At 37.7% G+C, this 24,208-nt stretch overlaps 1 protein-coding gene across 2 annotated transcripts in view; it reads left to right on the top strand.

Moving 5' to 3' along the window:
- The window catches only part of Cntn1 (contactin 1), a 289,165-nt gene that overhangs the window by 73,255 nt on the left and 191,702 nt on the right, over positions 1 to 24,208 (top strand). For both annotated transcript variants that reach the window (XM_048366305.1, XM_048366333.1), the window contains exon 2: positions 13,464 to 13,511. The gene's annotated coding sequence lies outside the window, so the exon portion shown is untranslated. The remainder of the gene's footprint in view (positions 1 to 13,463; positions 13,512 to 24,208) is intronic.

Genomic DNA, 24,208 nt, shown 5'->3' with positions numbered 1-24,208 from the left:
ATTTAAGCCCCAGTACTTGAACAACACCCCCCCCCCCCCCCCGCAAAACCCTGAAAAGAATCCCATGACCTCAAATAAAGCTTAGAAACCTATGCTAATAGGAATGCTAAGGAATCACATTAGGAATAAATCTTGTATTAAAAAAAATAAAAGAAGACCCACGAACACTTGTTGAACTATTCAGAATCAGTATAGGAGCATGTTAAAAGTCTGCACATAAGCCAGGCTTAGGTGGCTCATGCCTGTAATCCTTGCTGCTCAGGAGGTTGAGATCTAAGGATTGTGGTTCAAAGCCAGTCCAGGTAGGAAAGTCCATGAGTCTCTGATCTTCAATTAAACAACACAAAACCAGAGTGGAGCTGTGGCTTAAGTGGTAGAACATTGGTCTTGTGCAAAACAGCTAAGGGACAGTGCCCAGGCCCTGAGTCAAGCCCTAATGCCAGCACAAAAAGAAAAAGAAAGAGTCCTAACTTAAAACCACTTTTCATAGCTTAAGACATGGAATCCCTTCTACTTCAGCTTCTTGGCCTGTAGTCTTTTCTTGAATGGTACATATTTTTCACACTACCTTTAGAATAATTTGCTGAAAAGCCTAATTGATTTATTTATTTACTTACTTTTTATCTGTTGTGGGGGTTGAACTCAAGCCCGAGGCTCTGTTCTTAGCTTTTTCATTCAAGGCTAGTGTTCCACCACCTTGAGCTACAGTTTTATAGCTGGAGATAAGCGTCTCACAGATTTTCCTTCCCCTGCTGGATTTGTACCTCCAATCTAAGACCTCAGTTTCCTGAGTAGCTAGAATTATAGACATGAGCCACCAGCAACCAGCCTAATTTTTAAACTTAAAACCAAGTCAATATCCAGGTTTATTTGTTTCTTTTCTTATTTTTCCCCTCATGTATTCTGCTGGATATGGAGAAGTATATATTTAAAGGGAGATGGATTATGGTTTAATTGGCTCAGACTTGGGAAACCTAGGACTATTTAATTAATCTGTATTGATGCAGAAAGTCTTTAACTTGGGATTAAGGATGACATTAATAAGTGAGAAATATTTACACTGCTGCTTTGGAAGCAGGGGAGCTGTAGAGGTAGCTGAGCAGATGGTCTCCTACAGCTTGTGGGTTATCTATAGCACAACCTAGGGGGAGTATCTACAAAATGATATAATGTAGATGCTATCTTGAATTTTTTAATTATCCATGCCACTGTGAAGCATGTTGTTCCTAAGCTTCCCCCAATCACCTATTCATCCCCCCCCCCCCCCTTTAAATTGTTGCCTTACTGGAAATTTGAGAATGATAAAAGTACAAAAAGACATGAGAAGAGAACAATTTGAAGATATTCTAAATTTTATTTTTAGGACCCAGGGCTACCAGAAGAGAGGTAAAGGATTTAGTTAATTAGTGTGGGATGGCTTTGAACTGAGATCCTCGGATCTTAGCTTCCTGAGTAGCTAAGATTTCAGGCTTGGGCCACCAGGCTGAGCACTTTTTTTTTTTTTTTTTTTGCCAGTCCTGGGGCTTGAACTCACAGCCTGACCACTGTCCCTGGCTTCTTTTGTTCAAAGCTAGCACTCTACCACTTGAGCCACAGTGCCACTTCTGCCTTTTTTGTATATGTGGTATTGAGGAATCGAACCCAGGGCTTCATGTATGCTAGGCAAGCACTCTACCACTAGGCCACATTCCCAGCCCCTGAGTACTCACTTTTAAACAGGACCTTTTATAATTCAAATGGTACTTTGATGAATATTACTAAGATGCCCCTTCTTTGGAGGGGGGAACATTTTTCCTGCCAAGGTTTGAAGGCTTAGTTTTATAAAATTTCACTTTTTTTTTTTGCCAGTCCTAGGCTGTGAACTCAGGGCCTGAGCACTGTACCTGGCTTCTTTTTTGCTCAAGGCTAGCACTCTGCCACTTGAGCCACAGCGCCACTTCTGGCCGTTTTCTGTATATGTTGTGGTGCTGGGGAATTGAACCCAGGGCTTCATGTATGTGAGGCAAGCACTCTTGCCACCAGGCCATATTCCCAACCAACAATCCTAATTTCTCAGGAGGCTCGGAGATGAGGATCCTAGTTCAAAGCCAGTCCTGGCAGGAAAGTCTGTGAGACTCCTATCTCTAATTAACCAGCAAAACATTGGATGTGGAGGTGTGACCTCCAGTGACAAAATGTATAAACATTGGTATAGTTGAGATAGCAATCTTTTTAAAGATGAATACAATGTAATTATCACATCTATTAATTCTAGTACTAATGCTTATACAAAACAGCACATTCAATAACATCTTCAATTTTAATTTCGTGAGAATTCATACTTGTGTTGAAGAAGACTGAATTGCAGGTTTGTAGTCTTCTGATAAAGCATTCTATATAAGCCTATATAAGCCTATAGCCTACTCCTTTTTTTTTTTTTCTCTGATTTGGCACTTTCCACTTTGAAAATATGACAGATAACTCCTCTGGTTTTTATTTTTATAATCATCCTCTGCAGCAGTGAAGATTCAAGCATGTTTCTATCCTTTCTAATTCTAAAAAGCTATATTTATACTTACATACACATATATGTAAGTATAGATTATAGACAGAGCAAATTATTTTAGTATGCATGCTATAACATTTCATTGATTTTATAACCAATAGTGATATGATGGGTCATAGTTCTGGTCTATTTTTAGTTTTTTTAAGAGCTTCCACATTGATTTTCATAATGGTTGAACTAATTTACATTCTCATAAACAGTTTGTGAGGGATTCTTTCTTCCCTTCTCACCATCATTTCCTGTTTGTTTTTTTTTTTTTGATGATAGCTATTCTGACTGGGATGATATAGAATCTTAGTGTAGCTTTGATTTGTATTTCCTTTATAGCTAAGGATGTTGAGCATGCCTTCATGGTTTTATTAGTTGAATTTCTCTGAGAACTGTCTGTTCAATTGGTTTTCTCGTTTTAAAAGTGGGTTATATATTCTTTTACTGTCTAAAATTTTAAGCTCTTTTTCTATTCTGGATATGAGCCCCTTATCTGTTGAATAACTGGCAAAGATTTTCTTCCATTCTGTCAGTTGTCTCTTGGTTCTACTAATCGTTTTTTTTTAATGTGTAAAAACTTTAATTTGATGCAGTCCCATTTGCCAGTTATTGCTCTTATTTCATGGGCAACTGAAGTCTTATTCAGAAAATGATTACATATGCCTATTTTAGTTCCACAGTTAGTAGTTTCAAATATTACATTAAGATCTTTCATCATTCTCAATGTATTTCCTACAGAATGAGTGATAGGGGTCTAGTTTTAGCGTTCTACATGTAGAAAAGCAGTTTTCCCACTATTTGTTGAATAGACTGCTTTTCTCAAATGTATGTTTTTGCTCCTTTGTCAAGAATTAGTTAGCTGTATCTGTGTAGTTTTATTTCTGGATTTTATATTCTGTTCTGTGGGTCTTTGTGTCTGTTTTGTGCCAGTACCATGCTGTTTTTGTTATTATGACTCCATAGGATCCTTTGAAGTCTGATATTTCCATTCTTTTAACTTTGCTCTTTTTATTGAGATTACTTTTGCTACTGAAAGTTTTTTATGCTTCCATATGATTTTTTTTTTTTTTTTTACTCATTTGGCTATTTCTGCAGAGAATGGCATTGGGTCATCGTTAGTCATTGCACTGAATCTGTAGATTGCTTTTGGTAGTATGCTTATTTTCATGATATTGATCCTGCCAATCCATGAACATAGGAGGTCTCTCAATCTTTAAGAAATTGTGTCCAATTTCTTTTTTAAGGTTTTATGGCTTTCACTGTACACATCTTTCATATACTTCCTTAGGTTTATACCTAGGTATTTCATTTTATATTTTAGACTATTGCAAATGGTATTGTTTCCTTGATATGTTTTCTCAACCTGGTCATTGTTGTATATAAGAAAGCTACTAAGTTTTCTATGATGATTTTATATTCTGCTACATTGCCAAGAGTGTTAGATAGTTCTAGGAATCCTTAGGGTCTTTTATGTATGGGATCATACCATCAGTAAACAGGTAGAATTTGACTTTTCTGTGTGAGTCCTCTGTTTTATTCCTTTCTGTTGACTTAATGCTCTGGCCAGGAATTGTAATAATATATTGAATAAGAGTGGGGAGGGAGGACACATTTATCTCATATCTGACTTCAGAGGAAATGAATGACTTCAATTTTCCCCCTTTTAGTATGATTATGGCTGAACCACCAGCGCCTGGCTCTCCGCTATTTTTTTTGGGGGGGGGGTCTAGGTGATGATGTACAGTGGGTTACAGTTACATACATTAAGTAGTGAATGCATTTCTTGTCCAACTTGTTAACCCCTCCCTCATTCCCCCCCCCCCCTTCCCGCCTCTCCAACCCCCCCCCTCCAGTTGTACAGTTTACAGCATATTGGCTTCTTCTTCTTCTTCTTTTTTTTTTTTTTTGGCCAGTCCTGGGCCTTGGACTCAGGGCCTGAGCACTGTCCCTGGCTTCTTCCCGCTAAAGGCTAGCACTGTGCCACCTGAGCCACAGCGCCCCTTCTGGCCGCTTTCCATATATGTGGTGCTGGGGAATCGAACCAAGAGCTTCATGTATAGGAGGCAAGCACTCTTGTCACTAGGCCATATTCCCAGCCCGCATATTGGCTTCTAAGTTTTGCTGTTGCACTGGTTCATCTTTTACCCTTTGTCTCACCATTTTAATGTTCCCCCTCCCTTCCCTAATTCAGACAAACATTTCCGCTGTTTTTATAGTATATCCATGGGATATGCTGAGGTTTCTGAACTTGCAGGACACATTTCTGTTCCTATGGTCTATGGCTCCTCTTTAGTTATTGGCCATCAATGGAATCTTAAGTACTTTACCATCACTATTCACTTTCTTAGCAGCTGTGCATGGAACTAGGTGTGGGAATATCTTTTTAACAGTGTATCAGTGAGAAATAATGCATGGTGATGTCATTCCATGGCTTCATTATAGTGTGAATGTTATAGTGTGGATATTCAGATTTTTTAAATTTTATTTTATTTTTATTTATTTTTCCCCTTGCCTGTTTTTAAAATCATAAGTTACGCATTTTAAATAAGTGTGATTTGAAACTGATAGTAATGCTTCACAGAGAGAGGAAGATTCTCATAAACAAAACATTGAATTGAATACAAGGAAATTAGAAGGTGATTACCTGCGGGCTGATTTGATCAGAGAAGAGACTCAGAGGTCAGAACCGCAGAGGACATTGCCAAAAGCAAGAAAACAAACAAACAAAAACATATTTTAGAGATCTACGTGAGGTGGAACTCAAGGGGAAAAGGGTAAAAAAGTATAGCAGTGGAGCTCACTGGACACTGATGAAAGTGAACTCGTGGGTGGAGATGGGAGGGAGGAACTGGGAGAGAGAGAGGGAATAGATGACACTGTACAAAAGGAAATATACTCCTTACCTGACTCATGTCATTGTAACTCTTCTGTATATCACCTCTATAATAACAATAAATTAATTTAAAAATAATAAAAATGTACCTTAGTAGTATGCTACTGAGTAGTTACATTGGTCAACTATAAAGAGAAAGGTTTTTCTTTGTTTTGTTTTTGCTTTTCTGGGGTTTGGACTCAGGGCCTGGGCACTGTCCCTGAGTTCTTTTGCTCAAGGGTAGAGCTCTACCCACTTGTATGACAGCTTCATTTCTGGGCCTTTTTTAGGGGGGGTGGGGAGTAGTTTATTGAAGATGAGTCTCATGGACTTTCTTGCCTACTCTGGCTTTGAACTGCAATCCTCAGACCTCAGTTTTCTCAGTATCTGAGATTACAGACTTGAGGCACCAATGCCCAACAATAGAGATAGATTCTTAATGCCTTAAGACAAAAAAAGTCACTTGGTTTAATATGGCTTATTATCTATTGTAAATGCTGTAAAAGCAACTATTGACAGCAATTGCCTCATTCCACATGATATATTGTAATGTTCTTGAGCTCAACCCCTGCCATTTCTCTATTATTCTTTTGTTCCATATTTGTATTTTCTTTTAATAAAAATGGGCCTTACGTTACAATCTGTGTGTTCTCCCAGTCAATCAGCTTTTGAGACTTATAACAGAGTTGCCACAACTCTAAAGGACATGCTAGATCGAGGGTCTTTACAGTTATTTCAATGATCAGGTATGAGGAGAGACAATGAATGCACTGATATTCACTGAATTGGATAGTTAAAATGGGTTAATTTAATTGAATATAAATCATATCTTAGAGTGTCTTGGAGGTGTTGGTTTTGTTGGGACAGCATCTGTTTGTAGCCACTGTCAGTTTTGAGCTAGGATTCTTCCCTCTTCTGTGAAATATCATGAGATCAGTGACTTGAGCCATATTTTTTTGTCTGTTTGTGGGACTTGAACATAAGGCTTCACATTCTTCCTTAGCAAAAGCTCAAGGCTGAAGCTGTACCACTTGCTGTACCACTTAAGCCACAACTCCACTTTTGGCTTTTTGCTGCATAATTGGAGAGAAAAGTCTCTCAAATTTTTCTGCCTAGGCTGGCTTCAAAATGAGATCCTCAGATCTCAGCCTCCCGAGTAGCTAGGATTACATGCATGAGCCACCAGCGCCCTGCTCGTGTTTTTATGTCTTAAAGTGCTCCTTTGTCCCTGGATTTTCTCCCTGAATTTAAATATAAGCTTCCTTGTTTTCTTAAAAAATGATCAAGAAATGAAATGAAACAGATCTTTCTCTATCCCTCTTTCCTCCCCTCCTTTATTAGCCTAAGGTTTAGATGTAGGTGCGAAAGCATTCTTACACTTTCTATATCTTCAGAAAATAGAGACTAAATCTGCACAGTTCACTTGATACTTTGCCACTTTTTTTCTTCTTTTCAAATTTTTATTATTAAACTGATGTACAGAGAGGTTACAGTTTCATACGTTAGGCATTGGATACATTTCTTGTACTGTTTGTTACCTTGTCCCTCATACCCCCTCCCTCCCCCTTTCCCTCCCCCCCCCCAGGTGTTCAGTTCACTTACACCAAACAGTTTTGCAAGTATTGCTTTTGTAGTTGTTTCTCTTTTTTTTACTCTGTGTCTCTCAAATTTGGTATTCCCTTTGAATTTCCTACTTCCAATACCAGTAAACACGGTTTCCAATATACTCAGATAAGATTACAAAGATAGTGTAGGTACAACCACAGGAATGTGATACAAGAACATCATCAATAATAGAAGCTACAGATACACATAGGACGTTGAAAGTAGTTACAACTGTGATATAACAATTGTTTCCATAACATGGAGTTCATTTCACTTAGCATCATCTTATGTGTTCATAAGGGTATAGCTATTGGGCCTTGTGATGCTCTGCTATGACTTGCCTAAACCTGTACTAATTATTCCCAATAAGGGAGACCATAGAGTCCATGTTTCTTTGGGTCTGGCTCACTTCACTTAGTATAACTTTTTCCAAGTCCTTCCATTTCCTTACAAATGGAACAATGTCATTCTTTCTGATAGTTTTTTTTTTTTTCTTCTTATTTTCCCGGAAAACTCCAAAGTAAGGAACACTGCAATCTCCGCCCCCTCCCCCTCCCTCTCTCTGGTGTCAGTATTGGGACTTGACCTCAGGTCCTCATGCTCTTGCTTGGATTTTTTTACTCAAAACTGGAGCTCTGCCATTCAAGCCCCACCTCCACTTCCAGTTTTTTACTGGTTACTTGGAGATAAGAGTCTTATGGACTTTCCTTCCCAGGATGGCTTCGAATCATAATCCTTAAATCTCAGCTTCCTGAGTAGGTAGGATTATTAGATGAGGCTGAGAATATCTTTTTTGTTAAAATAAATTTTTTTTGTTTTTGCTTCAGTGACCTTGTTTTTAAGATGTCATATCCTGATAGAATTCTGTGATTAATGCTTTCTTAGTGTTACTTCTTTGTTGCTCATCTGGTTGGCCCCACATCTTTTAATGCTAAATTCCTCCCACTTATATTCTGTAATACTCATGACACTAACTTTCACCTTTCTGTGAAAATGGCACCAATCATGAAGTCTAGCCTTGACTACTCTCTTAACTTCAGGTACAAAATTTCAAGTTCCTTTTTATTTCTATGACATATTTCCCTGGGCTTTAAATGCCATTTTCCTTCTTCAGAGTCTGTTTTCTAGTTTCAAGTAGCAACACATGCATACTTCTGGTCAACCACACTAGACCTTTCAAAGTATCTTAAATTCCATGTTTCTTTCATTTGTTATGTTTAAGAAATAAAGGAATATAGAATTGATTACATCTTTTCAATTCTTTTTTTTTCCTGCAATCTAATTTATTAAGTATCCATTGGTCTAACTTACACTTTGAATCGAACTTTAACATCGGAAAGCTTTTATATTGCACCAGAGGCCTCAAACTGCTAGAAAGGATCTGGCTTACTGTGGCCAACATGAGATGTCAATTTGCTTATTTTCTCTTCTTTTTAAAACAATGTACTTTATTGTTTTAGAGGTGGCAGTGACATACCCTGAGTCACATAGTTCACTTTCATCAATATCCAGTGCAGCCAGTGAGCTCCACTGCTGCACTTTTCACCCTTGTTCCTCTGATTCTGTGCCCTCCTACACATCTTAATTATCTTTAAGTAAAATGGTCTGTTTTCATATTAATAAACTCTTTTAAGACCTAAGTCCTAGGAAGACAATTACCGCCCCCCCCCACCCCCCGGATCCTGGGGCTTGAACTCAGGGCCTGGGCATTGTCCCTGAGCATTTTACTCAAGGCTGGCATTCTACCACTTGAACCACAGTGACACTTTGGTTTTCTGGTGGTTAATTGGCAATAAGAGTCTTACAGACTTTTCTGCCTGGGTTGGCTTGGAGCCGTGATCCTCAGATCTCAGCTTCTTAAGTAGCTAGGGTTACAGGTGTGAGCACCCTGCTAGCAGTGCCCTCTTATCAACCATTTCACTTTCAATGATTTTAGCCACTGTTACCTATGACATAACATGAGATGGTGAATTCCAGAAATAATCTAAGGTTTGAAATGTAGCCAGTTTGGATAGGGCGGTGAAACTTCATGCCCTTCTGCTGTGCCCCCCTCCCCCAACATGAATCATTCATTTCCCCTGAGTATCCATGCTGTATATGCTGTTCAACTGTTAGTTACTTACTGGCCATCTGAGTTATCACACAGAAGTTTTGGTATTGCAGTTTCTTTTCCAGTAACGCTCATTTGGTTTAAAGTTCAAGAGTACTGATACTGGCAATTCAGGTATTCCAAGAAACCACAAGCTTCCATGGCTAAGTGGACAGGTAAAAGTTCTCAACAAGGAAAGAAAAACAGACATTAAAAAGACTGAGTTTTCTGAGCAGTATGTCATTTTCCCTGAGTAATATGCCAATTTTACTTGAAGTGTTCTTCAAAAGTTGGTTTTTTTCCCTCAAATTCTCCTCTGTTTTACTTTGGAGGAAGAGAGGTAATTATCAGATCCTTTTGTGTGCAACTTCTTATTCTTTTAAAATAAACAAGAACTTAACCTTGTTCAACTTTTATTCACATGAGACTTAGAGGAATTAGATCAAAGAAGCTTAATTTGAAAGCTAATTGTCTGGTGTTATTTGGATGTGTAGATACACCTAAAGGAGGAATTAGTTCTAGAGTAAGAAAATAAACAGCAAGCCCCAAAAGGTTTGTATTTTGTTGAGTTTTCCAAGATTCTTAATTACCGATGGCTGGGGATTAGACCTTAATTGTAAGTATATTCTTCAAGAACTTTAGTGTCACTTAAGACAGTCTTTTAAATGTGCTTCTGTAGAGTCAAGTCATGGAATAAAAGATTTTCTGTTATTGACAAGAAGCAGTGAAGAAATACTTTGAGACTCAAGATAGAAAATGCCCAAAGTTAAATTTAAAGGAGAGCAAATGTTAAATAAGAAATTGAATGTAAAAAGTGCCATATCCACTTTGATCAGAAGTACGGGAACAATCTAAGTACAGGCACAAAGTTCAAGAGGTTATGTTTTCCTAGATTATGTAAACTTTATATAGCTATGTGTGGTTCAAAGCAATCTGGTTTTGGGTTCTCTTTCTGCTATTGTTATGAAGACTTTGTGTGTGTGTGTGTGTGTGTGTGTGTGTGTGTGTGTGAGAGAGAGAGAGAGAGAGAGAGAGAGAGAGAGAGAGAGAGAGAGAGAGAGAGAGAGAGAGAGAGAGAGAGGGAGAGAGGCCATATCTCTTTAAAGGTATAGTTTGAAAACTGATTTCAAGGATTTGACTGAAATGTGGTCTGGAATCCCAAGATCTCTAGACTGCTTATTTATTTTTTATCTTTCCTGAAAAGGCTCCAAACCAAAGTATAGTATTATTTTTAGATCTTATTTTATGTACTAAGGAAACACTCATGGGTCCTAAGAGTTCCCTGCTTTGAGAGACAGAGTTGATCAGTAGAGGAATAGAGAAGAGATGCCCTTTTCTCTCTTATTAAACCAGGAGTACTACTCACCCCAGCAAATGAGCAATAACAAAGTAAAACAAGCAGGATATTCAAGTGTGCTAGGTTTTGAAGAATTGAAGACCATTATGAATATACATAAACACACATATACAAAAGGTACAATCTAGGAAAATGAAATGTAATTTGAGAAAATTGTAAGAAGTTATCAGGATTGGACAATAAGCTCATAGCAAGCTAGCCATCTCACATTTGGTCTGAAATGAGCATTGTGGTGGGATATCAGGGAGTTTTGTTACATACGTATACCAACTGGAAAATAAAGACAGTGAACCACCTGAATATTTAAACTTTGAAGTTTAAGACTGTTAGGAATTGGAATATTTACACCTAAATAATCTAAAACATCAGCACCTTTGATTTCTAACATGGTGGGAAACTACAATATAGTTTTAGAATAAAACTATATAAAATTTGAAAGTGTTTCTCATACTTACCTGCCTCATCATTTCATAGAAGTGCCATGTTTTTCTCTTAAGGAAAGAAAAGTCATATGTCAAGGCTTATCTCAAAACCCCATGATGAAGAGATCTTTCAGGGGAAAGGAAGTCATTCCATCTAAGCCTCTTGATTTTGGTTAGAGATTCAGGGCTCATTAAATCAGAGACATAATATAGTTTGTGGAGTGATGAATCACAGCAAAGGGTACAATTGTTTTGTCTTTTTATAATAATTTTAATTTATGTATAGATGTGCCAGTACTGGGGCTTGAACTCAGGACCTGGGCACTGTCCCTTAGCTTTTTCACTTAAGACTGGCCTTCTACCACTTGAGCCATAGCTCCACTTCTGTTTTTTTTTTTTTTTTTTGTGGGTTAATTGGAATTTAGAGTTTCACAGACTTTCCTGCCTGGGTTTGCTCTGAACCACAATACTTAGATCTCAGCCTTCTGGATAGCTAGGCTTACGGGCATGAGCCTTAGGTACCTGGTCTTTTTTATGCAAAGACAATAGAATTCTCTGTATGTACATTCTCTATGACTATATTAATACTGTAATTTTTGTACTGATAGGTGCTAGGAATAAGGAAAGTCTCAACCATATCTGAGGAGCAACAGATCTGTGAGACAAAGGAATGAATTTCAGGAGAGAGACTTCACGTAGGCCACCAAAGGCACAGGAATATGCACTCACACTTGAGTCTCTGTTTCATTGTGCTTTTTCTCTCCATCATTCAGAATAGAAAATTTTACCAGGAAGCTGAAAAATGTGTTGTAGAAGGGGGTAGATGAATGGAGAGAGGCAATAAGGACAAATGCAGTCATAATACTTAGTGTACATATGTACAAATGGAACCAGGTAATTTGAGGGGATGGGTGGAGATGGGAGAGAGTGATAGAAAGAGTGATATTGATCAAGATGCATAAATTACATGTTAAATTAAAACTCATTAACACAACTATTTAACTAAAATCAATGTAATTTTGACCTCCAGGCTTTACAGTTGTAATGAGAATGCTTATAATCATTTATCACTAATCATTAAAATGAGATTTTCAATGCAAAACAAATGACTAAAACCAAAGTACAACCCATAATGGGTATGTACATTTATTTATATTTCATAAGAAAAAACATTCAAATCGCAAAAAACGCTCTCCAAAATTTAGGTCTCTGGTCAAACTGAACCACTGAACTCAGTCTAGAAATATGTTGAATATGTGAGACTACCCTGAGTGAACTTCCCACTCCTTTTCTTTCCCGCTCCCTTCACTCCTTTCTTAATGATTGTATAAGGAGCAAGTATTTCTTTCCAGGCATGCATTAGGAATAAACTGAAATGTGATGCAAATTTTATTATTATTTTGTTATTTTTTAGGGGTCATTCTTATTTCTACTTTTCATAAAAATTTTCCAGTAGTTTCTTGTAACTATTATCTGTGTTGAAACAAGTGACCATAGTCAACTATTGACATGGAGGAACTCAAAAGCAGTGTCATTAGGTGAATGAATACAGCAGCATAAAATACCCTAAATTCAATTGTCTGGGTGCATATACCTTGTCTTGTCAGCTGTTCTCTATTGATCTGCTTAATGGCTGTTTATATTTTGACTTCTTCATCCGATTTATATTTTTTCTCAGGAGAACAGAGTAACTTTCCATTAGGATGGTAATGATGATGATCAAAGTAACTGAGATTGTGAAATCTAATGCTCTCTCAGTTCTCTGCTTTCTATTAATTTTGCATTAGTCATCTTGTGAGGATAAATATTTCAAGATACTACTCGGATGTGAATTTGCCTTATGGCATAAAAAGCAGTTAATTCTTAAAGTTGTGTTTTGTAAAATTACAATATTTCACTTGATTGAAACTGTGTTATCTATCATTATGTATACACACATGGAAAAAATATCAAATTCCTGTCTAGTTTTCTTAGTTCTCGGCATGATAAAATGGGACAAATTCAGCAGTGATATTATTATGGTTTTATCCAAAATATTAATTTTTACTAGATGTTGATAATTCTAAATAGATAACAGTTTAGATATAAAACATTAACAGGCTTTGAAAAATTAGAAAAAGTCAAAACCTATTTGCTGAAAAGTAGTTACCAGCCAGGTACTGGTGGGTTATACCTGTAATCCTAGCTACTCAGGAGGCTGAAATTTAAGGTTCACAGTTTCAAGCCTGCCTGATGAGAAAAGTCCATGAGACTCATCTCCATTTAACTAGGAATAAGCTAGAAGTGGAGATTGGACTCAAGTGATAGAGTACGTTTTTTTGAGCCAAACAGACAAATGAGATCATGAGGTCTGGACTTCAAGCCCTAGTATCCAGCACAAAATATAACAACAACAACAACAAAAAAGTAGCTACTGGTTTATGAATGTTCTGAAACCATGTAGTAATGGTCAAAGCACACACTTAAGAGTTTTTAGGGGATTAAAGTACATATGACCTTTGGTAAATGTATTATGATTACTGTAAGTAAACAAAATTTAATGTTCAAGTTAACTAACTGTCATTTTTCTTATTATTCACTTGTAGAGAAACACCTTGGATCATTTCTGAAGCTGACTTCAGAACAATTTCAAGGTAAACTATTTATATTTGCTTCTGTGCATATGAATTCTAAGGAATAAAAATATGTGTCAGAACTGTATGTAACTAGCCTAAACCTGTGCTAATTATTCCCTATGAGGGAGACCATAGAGTCCATGTTTCTTTGGGTCTGGCTCACTTCACTTAGTATAATTTTTTCCAAGTCCTGCCATTTCCTTATGAATGGGGCAGTGTCATTCTTTCTGATAGAGGCATAAAATTCCATTGTGTATATGTACCATATTTTCCGGATCCATTCGTCTGCTGAGGGGCATCTGCAGAGGATCACAAGAGTCCAATAGCTCTACTCTTATGAACAAAAAAAGATGATGCTAACTGAAATGAACTCCATGTTATGGAAATGACTGTTATATCACTGTTGTAATTACTTTCAACCTGCGATGTGAAACCATAGCTTCTATTATTGATGATCCTCTTGTATCCCCTTCCTGTGGTTGTACCTGCACTATCTCTGTATCTTATCTGAGTACATTGGAAACCGTGTATACAGGTACTAGAACTAGGAAACTGAAAGGGAATACCAAAATCGAGAGATACAGGGTAAAAAAGACAAACGATTACAAAAGCAATACTTGCAAAACTGTTTAGTGTAATTCAACTGAACAACTCATGGGGGGAATGAGGGAGGAGGTAACAAACAGTACAAGAAATGTATCCAATGCCTAACATATGAAACTGTAACCACTCTGTATATCAGTTTGACAATAAAAATTAAAAAAAAAAAAGAACTGTATGTAATGGAAATTTCAAACACAGATACAACAGCTGAGAACCCAGCAGTATTTGGTCTGTGATAAGCACTCGGTGTTATTTGTTCTTTTTAATATTTTATAACATTTTTTTCAATTTTCAAAGATAACAAAAACCTATGGCCAGGTGTCAGTGGCTTCTGTCTATAATCCTAGCTACTCTGAAGGCTGAGATCTGGGGATCGCAGTTCAAAGCTAGCCCAGGCAGGAAAGTTCTCGTATCTCCAATTAACCAGCAAAAAAGCCAGAAGTGGAAGTGAGACTCAATTGGTAGAGCAATAGCCTTGAGCAAAAGAACTAAGTGAGATTGCTCAGGCCCTTAGTTCAAGCCCCAGTACCAACACACACACACGCACACACACACACACACACACACACACACACACACACACACACACGAAATGACAAGAGGCAGAAGAAATAAAAAGGCAGTTCTATATGCTATCAGCCAGGACTCATAAGCAAATAATGACAGTATTTATGACAGATTAGTTACAAGGAATTAAGAAAAACAGAGAGATGTCTTAAGCTTTCTCCTTTAATAAAAAAGGGGAAAATAAAAAGAAATGGAGGTATTAATGGTTTCTCTGGAGAAAATGAGTTTGGTTTCCCTGTTTTGCTTTTCAAGTATCAATGCGGGCCTAGATTCCTGGATCTTATGGGACATAGGAAGTTGGCTAAAGGAAAAATGTAAAGATAGGACGTTAACGCCAGTAACTTTATTTATTAAAATGTTAAAGTGGGTGATTCCTCTGGAAGAATTAATATAAAATAGCAATATATGGAGCTGGTGTTTTAAATATAATTATCAGGTAGTTGAATAAAATATGGCTAAGCTTGAAAAACTGTATGTAATAAGATAGAAACTGAATAAATTTCTTGCTTCCTATGCCTAATCCTTAAACTTCACTTTATTGAGGGTTTGTTTCTTTGTTTGTAATATCATATTAATTGAAAAATAAAGCCAGACATCAGTGGTTCATGCCTATAATCCTTGCCACTTAGAAAGCTGAGATCTGAGGATCACAGTTCAAAGCTAGCCAGAGCAGGAAAGTAAGAGAAACTCTTATCTTTAATTAACCAGTAAAAGTCAGAAGTGGAGGTGTGGTTCATGTGGTAGAACATCAGCCTTGAGTGCAGTGAGAGCTCATGGCCCTTAGTTCAAGCTCTACTACTGGCACAAAAAAATAGTTGAGAGGAAAAGTTATTATTTAAGACAATGAACCCTTGCTGTATAGGCAGATGAGATGAGTCACTTCTATTTTTTGACAACAGATTGTGAGTTGTTTAGAAAACTACACTAAGAGTTCTCTTTCTGGCAGGTGATCAGAAAAACTCTATTAATATGAATATAAGAAACTGCTTTCCTCAGGCCCTGAGTCCAAGCCCCAGGACTGGCCAAATAATAAAAAGAAAGAAACTGCTTTCCCAATGGTTTTCTGAGCTGCTAGGAGAAAAAAGCAAAGAATTCAAAAGGAATTAAGTTGAAGTGAAACTGGGACTTCAGAGTGGTAAATGTAAAGCTGGGGATGTAAGATATACGTTCTACTAGTCCAAGTTGAAACCCAGAAGCGAAGTCCTCCATTGAGAAATCCTAAATGGTAGCACTTCAAGAAGAAGGTCTAGAAGAAACATACCACTGTCAAGCTGTATCAAGAAAATATGCTTATATAGATGCTTCCATTGATGGGGAAGGAGCAAATCTGCCCTTGTGATTGAGAAATGTAAGTTAGTCTTCATTCATCTATGGTGTCAGAACTCATCAGTGTGGTCCACTAAACCATATCCAGAATTTTAGAGTGCTTCCAGATTCATTGGCACTGGGTAGAAGTTAAAGAAATTCTTTGTTGTGTGATGGCAAATTCCAGCTTTAAATTTTAAAATAAATAGGTTAGGGTGAGAACCAGTGGCTCACACTTGTAATCCTAGCTGCTCTGGAGGCTGCGATCTGAGGATTGAGATTTGAAGGCAGTCCAAGCAGCAAAACCCATGAATCTCATTATTCACCAAAAAAGTTAGAAGTGGAGCTGTGGCTCAAGTGGTAGAAATTATCTAGTCATCAGAGGTAAATTTCTAAGATAAGTGAATCCGGATAAATTTCAAGAAAATTACATCTATACACATAAAAATTAGCCTGAAGAGCACCAACCACAAAGAACTGTTAAGTAGCTAGAGAAGTGAGGGAGGGTGGTTCATGCCTTTAACTCTATCTACTCAGGAAGCTGAGATCTGAGGATCAAGATTCACAGCCAGCCCAGGCAGACAAATCCATGGGACTCATCACCAATTAACCAGGAAAAAGCTGGAAGTGAAGTGTGGCTCAAGTGGTAGAGCACCAGTCTTGAGCCTGTATAAGCACATTTAGAGAGAGTATGTGAGAGAAATAGAGAGGGAAAAAGTTGTGCTTCTAACAGGATTTCTTTCATATTAATTTTTCATGTATTAGAAGTTATAAGCATAAAGTCATTCTTTACTTTTTTACAAGATAAACTCATTTGCATACTACTTTAAAAGTTTTGTATCTTTATATATTTTTATTTTGTATGTTTTCCCCCAACAATTTCATAGATTCTTTTAAGTAATGTAATTTACCCAGTGCTTGTCAGCTAGTGTCAACCAACAGAAATTTATTTAACACTAGTGATTACTACTCTACATAGCACTGTTTTTTGTTTTGTTTTGCTTTGGGGGGTGGCTTAGTGCTGAACTTAGGGCCTCTTGCTTTTACTTGGTTTTTGGCTTAAGACTGGAGCTCTACCACTTAAGCCACAGTTATTTTTTCTAGTTGATTGCTGATAGGAATCTCACAGCCTCTTCTGCCCAGACTGGACTGAAACTCTCATCCTCAGATCAGCTTCCTAAGTAGCTAGAATTACTGACATGAGCCAACAGCATTGCACTTCACATAATACTTCTGGGAACAATGTGATGTTTTAAAGTCCTACTGGACCTTTCAGTGCCATTAGAGACCACTCAGTACACACACCATTGTGTTTCAATTTTAATAACTTGAGATCCTCATCAATTAGACTGAATTATAGATTAGATATGAAAAACAATTGTTTTGTTTTCCTGGGTGTGACTAACATAAGAAAACCTCATGACTTTTAGTTTCAGGCCATCAACATAATTCCCTATTAAATAAAAAGGAATTCCACATAGGCACAGAGGGATTTAGTGCCTCAGATGTAATGAAGGATGAAATAAAGTGAATGTGAACCATAAAACAAATACTAGGTTTTATTTTCTCAGAGTTTCATGAAAGCATTTATATGGAATTTTCTAAATGATTTATTGGATTTTGCTTGATGTACAATTTTATCTGGGTGTTTTATCAAGATAAAAAGTCTTGGTATTTGTTATATAGAGGATTGAATTTCAGTGCCAAATGGAATGCAACCCTGGCTTTTCAAATTATCATATATGACTTCTTAGGCAAACCACGTGGGTTCTCTGAGCCAGCATTTCATCACTAAAACAATAAAGGCATTTGGATTTCAAATACACTTACTATATTTCAATAAAAGTATATGACTATAAATATGACTTGCACATACAAACAGGAAGTTCACTGCCTCCTTTGTGAGGTCATCTTTATCCCCACCTCCACTGTCTGAATTTCCTAGAGGCTTACATACTCCATTGAATATAGAATCTGATAAGCAAGGAAATCCATCCTCCTAGTTGAGTTGAGGTGGTACGCACCTGTAATCCCAGCTATGTAGAAGGCAGAGATGGGAAAATAACAGTTCAAGGCCAGTATGGGCAAAAAATTAGAGAGACCTCATGTCAAACAATAAACAAGGTGTGATAATGAACATGTGATCCCAGTTACTTCAGAGGCACAGGTAGGATGATTGTGGTCCAGGATGACTGGGAAAAAAAGCATGACTGTATCTTAAAAAAAAAAAAAAGACTGTAGGCATGGTTCAAAAACCCTCTATCACATATGAGGTTTTCAGTTTTAAAAAGCCCAGGACATCCATTGCTTTCTGTGACTGATCAACAATACATAGAGCTAGTATAGTTAACTGGTACTCTAGTATATTCCAACTACACAGGAACATCTTGGCTGAAGCTGACACTCGCTCACTGACAGGCTTCATGATCCCATCTGTCATCTAGAAGAAGCTCTGCTACCACTGTTTTTTCAATGTACCCCTGGTACAGTGTACCCCAAGGTACAGTGGCCAGAACTGTAGAGGCTGCCAACTGCAACCCTTTCTTAAAAGCTTCTAAATCATGGTTCTGAGTCTGAGGTAATGGTCATATTCTTCTTTGCCTATTGATAACCTTTTGATGGCTCCTGATATGCTTTCTTGCCAGCAAACTCAATCAAGTGCAGAAATATATCAAGAGGGTTCCAATAACCTTATTGTGTGTGTGTGTGTGTGTGTGTGTGTGTGTGTGCATGCACACACACATGCCATCCCTGGGGCTTGAATTCAGAGTCTGAGCACTTTTCCTGAACTTTTTTTGCTCAAGGCTAGTGCTCTATCACTTGAGTCACAGAACAACTTCTAGCTTTTCTTGGGTAGTTTATTGGTGATAAGAGCCTCACAGACTTTCCTGTCCAGAATGACTTTGAATTGCAATCCTCAGATCTCAGCCTCCTGAGTAACTAGGGTTACAGGCATGAGCCACCTGTGCATTGCAAAATAACTTTAATTTCTTTCAAGGGTAGGTTTGTGACTACAAACAATCTCTTGGAAAATTTGTCAGCCCTTCAGTGACCCACTGTTAGTGAAGGAGAGTAAGCCATAATTTAACAGGTCATAAAAATTTCTATTGCTGAAAACAATCCTAAGTAGAAAGAACAGTCCTGGAGGAATTACAATACCAAACTTCAAGGTGTATTACAAAGCTATAGTAATAAAAACAGTTTGGTATTGGCACAGGACAGGCCTGAGGACCAATGGAACAGAACTGAAGACCCATAAACGAACCCGCAGAACTATGCTACTTAATCTTTGATAAAGGAGCTAAAAAAATAGGATGGAAGAAAGACAGCCTCTTTAGCAAATGGTGCTGGCAGGTTCAACACCTGCATCAAATTAAAACTAGGTCACCCTGCACCAAAATCAATTCCAAATGGATCAAAGACCTTGAAGTAAAATCAGATACTGTGAAAACACTACAAGAAAGAATAGTAGCAACACTTGGGCTCCTTGGCACAGGACAAAACTTCCTTAATAAAGGCCCAGAAATGCAACAAATCAAAGAAAGGTTGGACAAATGGGCTGCATCAAACTGCAGAGCTTCTGCAGGGCAAAGGACATAGCTTGCAAGATAAACAGAAAGCCCACAGATTGGGAAAAGATCTTTACCAGCCATACAATGGACAAAGGCCTCATATCTAAAATATATGCAGAACTAAAAAAAATTAAATTCTTCCAAAACAAATCCTCAAAGAACCAACAGCCCCCTCAACAAGTGGGCTAAAGACCTTTTAAAAAGAGACTTCTCTGAAGAGGAAATGAGATTGGCCAAGAGACACATGAAAAAGTGCTCTACTTCACTGGCCACAAAAGAAATGCAAATTAAAACAACATTGAGATTCCACCTCACCCCAGTAAGAATGCCCATTATCAAGAAAACTAACAATAACAAATTCTGGAGGGGATATGGCCAAAAGGGAACCCTACTACATTGTTGGTGGGAATGTAAGCTTGTTCAGCCACTCTGGAAAGCTGTATGGAGATTCCTCAGAAGGTTAAACATAGAGCTCCCCTATGACCCAGCAGCCCTACTCTTGGGCATCTACCCAAAAGATTACAAGCAAGAACACACTAAAGCCACCAGCACAACAATGTTCATCACAGCACAATTTGTCATTGCTAAAATATGGAACCAACCCAGATGTCCCTCAGTAGATCAGTGGATCAGGAAAATGTGGTACATATACACAATGGAATTTTATGCCTCTATCAGAAATAATGACACTGCCCCATTCATAAGGAAACGGAAGGCCTTGGAAAAAAATTATACTAAGTGAAGTGAGCCAGACCCAAAGAAACATAGACTCTATGGTTTCCCTCATAGGGAATAATTAGTACAGGTTTAGGCTAGTCACAGCAGAGACTCACAATAGCCCAATAGCTATGCCCTTATGAACACATAAGATGATGCTAAGTGAAATGAACTCCGTGCTATGGAAATGAGAGTTATATCACTGTTGTAATCATTTTCAATATGCCATGTGAAACCATAGCTTTTGTTGTTGTTGTTGTTCCTCTTGTATCTCCTTTCTGTGGTTGTGCCGGTGCTATCACTGTATCTTATCTGAGTATTCTGGATACTGTATATACTTGTATTAGAACTAGGGAAGAGAAAGAGAATATCAAAATTGAGAGACAAAGGATAAAAAGATAAATGACCCCAAAAGCAATACTTGCAAAACAGTTTGGTATTTGGTGTAAACCAACTGAACAACTCATGGAGTGGGGGGGGTGGGGAGAGGGAACTAGGGAGGGGGAAGGGTGGGGAAATGAGGGAGAAGGTAACAAGTTATACAAGAAATGTACCCACTGCCTTACGTATGAAACTGTAACATCACATTGACAATAAATGAACAATTTTAAAATAAAAAAATTCTATTGTTGATCTCTCTGGGGAAATAAGTACCTACCAAGTGAGTAGGGAAAAATTAAATGACCATTAAGAAAATGTTCTATCTAGATGTTTACAGGATTTAGGACCATAACTCTGGCTCCAAGGATGCCCAATGGGCTAGGCTGGGCCATCCATCCTGGAAGGCCAATAAAGAAGATAAACAAGGGTGAAGTCCAGTGTGGGAAGAACACTGGGAAGAACAGACTTCTGATGACCTGAGATCCATCTTCAAAGTGCTTATAGCAGGCTCAGTGTTGTACAGCAAAGGAAAAAAAAAAGGCAAGGATTAAGGATTTCCATGGCAGTAGTCCAGGTCATCCTGGTCTGGCTGTGGTCTGGTTGGGGATTACCTCAGACCATTATCTCTGAATTTGCCACACAAGGATTTGTGGTTGCCAAAGAAGTCTTTGTTCTTTATGTGAGAAATGCACTCACCCATCCAAGCTCAAAGGACAGACAGAAAGTGTCCCCAAAGCAATACATTCATGGAAGTATTGCAAAGTTAGGTGTCTGCTAGATGGCAGGCACACTCTCCAAGACTATAACAAGCAATTTTATACCTAGTGCATGGATATCCCTCTCCAGTTCTTCATTGGTCTGAATACTATGCGGGGTCTACCTTCTCCCCTGGCCATCAACTCAGTTATATTACCTTCTATTGGGTAATTGAAATAAATATACCTCTTAGCCTTGACTGGTGGCTCACACCTGTAATCCTAGCTATTTAAGAGGCTGAAACACAAGGACTGTGGTTCAATTGAAATTCTAGTCCAGGCAGGAAAGTCCATGGGACTCCTATCTCCCATCAAGCACCAGAAAATTGGACATGGAGCTGTGACTCAAAGTGGTAGAGCACTAGCCTTGAGCAAAACAGCTTAGGGATAGTGCCCAGTCCCTGAGTTCAAGCCCCATGATGGAAAAAAAAAAGCATGCACCTCTTGAGCTTGGTTGAATTTTAGAAGTGGGTGTTTGGCTTTCTCTATCCTCCTACTCTTGTTCTTTTGAGAAAGAAAGCCTTTCTGTGCTTTGTGGCACATATCATTTCTACCTGTTTTCTAATTTTATTGTGGTCCATTCTTGCTAATCGACCTGGCCCCCTGCCCCCTTTTTATCAGTCCTGGCATGGATTTTATCATGTCTGAAGTTACTGGTAATTTTTTACTCAGAACGCAATGACTTGTCTTGAAAATGGACCACCACTGACTTTACTTTTAACACATAGAAAGTAGTATTACTCTTTTTGTTCTTAAGATATTCCTTGTCAATCCAGGTTGTTCATGGGAATTAAGTACCATAAGGGAGAAAGATGGAGAATAGCTCAGAAGGAAGGAAACGAAACAAAACAAGATACCCAGAAACAAGATGGAGGCACTAGGTCAAGGATTGGGCCTTCCCTCTTAGAAGACAAACTATGTTCCCTAAAAATGCTTTTTCTGCTGGGTGCCAGTAGCTTACACCTGTAATCCTAGGTACTCAGGAAGCTGAGATCTGAAGATCTTGGTTCCAAGCCAGCCTGTGAGACTTATCTCCAATAAACCATGTAGAAAAAGCCAGAAATAGCACTGTGGCTCAAGTTGTAGAAAACTAGCTTGGAGCACAAAGGGGCTCAGGGCTCAGGGACAGTATACAAGTCCCAGGATGTTCAAGCCCCAGGACCAGCCAAAACAAAAACAAAAAGCAAAACAAAAATACAACTCTTCCTTTGGAGTTCCCCACATTAGACACTTTATACATTTTTTTTTTGAGAAACAAAAAGATTATATACATAAAAGACCTATCAGTACTTTCTACTGAGAATACACTGTATGTTTTAGTTTCATCTCTTGCTTGTCCTATGTTCTTAATTTTTAGGCTTATTTCTCTTGCTCTCTTTTTCACACACAAACACACCAAATGAGATTAGAAAATCTATAAGGGGTGAGATGTTTGTCTCCTACATATTTCAGGTCTCCACAGATTATTTAGTGTAATAACCATGGAGATAAATATTAATTGCCATGTAATTATTGCTTTAGTGATTAGCTTGAGGTTGACTTTTTCAGATGCAGATAATCTGTTTTTTAAGCATGACTTTCTGCTCTCATGCTAATGTGATCATTCTGAGCAGAAATTTGGCAAGAAAGACATGAAATTCTAATCCAACTATTAGCATTTTGATTACTGAATTACCAATCAGTGAATAACACTTAAGTTGCTTAGACATCTTAATCACTTGAAATAGTGGCTTCTTTTCTTTCTCAAAATGGCGAGGCATATGTATACATATATATGTACACACACACACACACACACACACACACACACACACACATATATACACAGGTGGTTTATGCCTGTAATCTCAGCTACTCAGGAGGCTGACATCTGAGTATCCTAGTTCAAAGATCAGCCCAAGTTTTTTTTTTTTTTTTTTTTTTTTTTTGGCCAGTCCTGGGCCTTGGACTCAGGGCCTGAGCACTGTCCCTGGCTTCTTCCCGCTCAAGGCTAGCACCCTGCCACTTGAGCCACAGCGCCGCTTCTGGCTGTTTTCTGTATATGTAGTGCTGGGGAATCGAACCTAGGGCCTCGTGTATCCGAGGCAGGCACTCTTGCCACTAGGCTATATCCCCAGCCTTCAGCCCAAGTTTTGAAGTCCACACTTGTCTTTAATTAACTAGCAAAAAGCCAGAAGTGGAGTAGAGCACCAGCCTTGAGTGGAAAAGCTAAGGAACAGTACCAGTCCCTAAATTCAAGCTCTAGTACTGGCATGTATATACGTAATAAAGAATATGTAGCATTTCAGTTTTATTAAAAAAATTTAATTTTAAATCTTCACTCATAAGAGTAGAAAAGCAAATCACTTAATGATCCTTTTATGTCAGAAAGGAGGAAATAACATAAAAGATTCCTATAAATGTTAGAGAAAATATGTGTGCAATCTTTTATGATAGGAACTCTTTAATTTAAAAAAAATGCATACTTGGAAAAAGGTTGGGAAATAAGAAAAATAACATGTCTCCCAACTTGTAGATAGGATTTTACTAACATTTTTTGATATTGCAAGGACACATATTCATAAATTTTAATATCATTTTTTAAATTACATCTAATATTGTGTTGAACTTTGAGATTTCTCATGTAGTAATTTTTTCAAAATTAGTATTTTCATGTTTTACTTTATGTACTTTGGTTATGGGTTATGTATTTTTCTAATGCTCAACTTAAAAATAATTTTATTGTTATCATTGTTGTAGTATTTCTATATATATTTCTTTAGGAAGAAATGTGCTGGGAACATGTAGAATTCTTTTTTTCTTTTTTTTGTCAGTC

The sequence above is a fragment of the Perognathus longimembris genome, chromosome 1, assembly GCF_023159225.1.
Source record: "Perognathus longimembris pacificus isolate PPM17 chromosome 1, ASM2315922v1, whole genome shotgun sequence".
Taxonomy (NCBI): Eukaryota; Metazoa; Chordata; class Mammalia; order Rodentia; family Heteromyidae; genus Perognathus; species Perognathus longimembris.
This window is presented reverse-complemented; position numbering and strand designations above follow the sequence as displayed.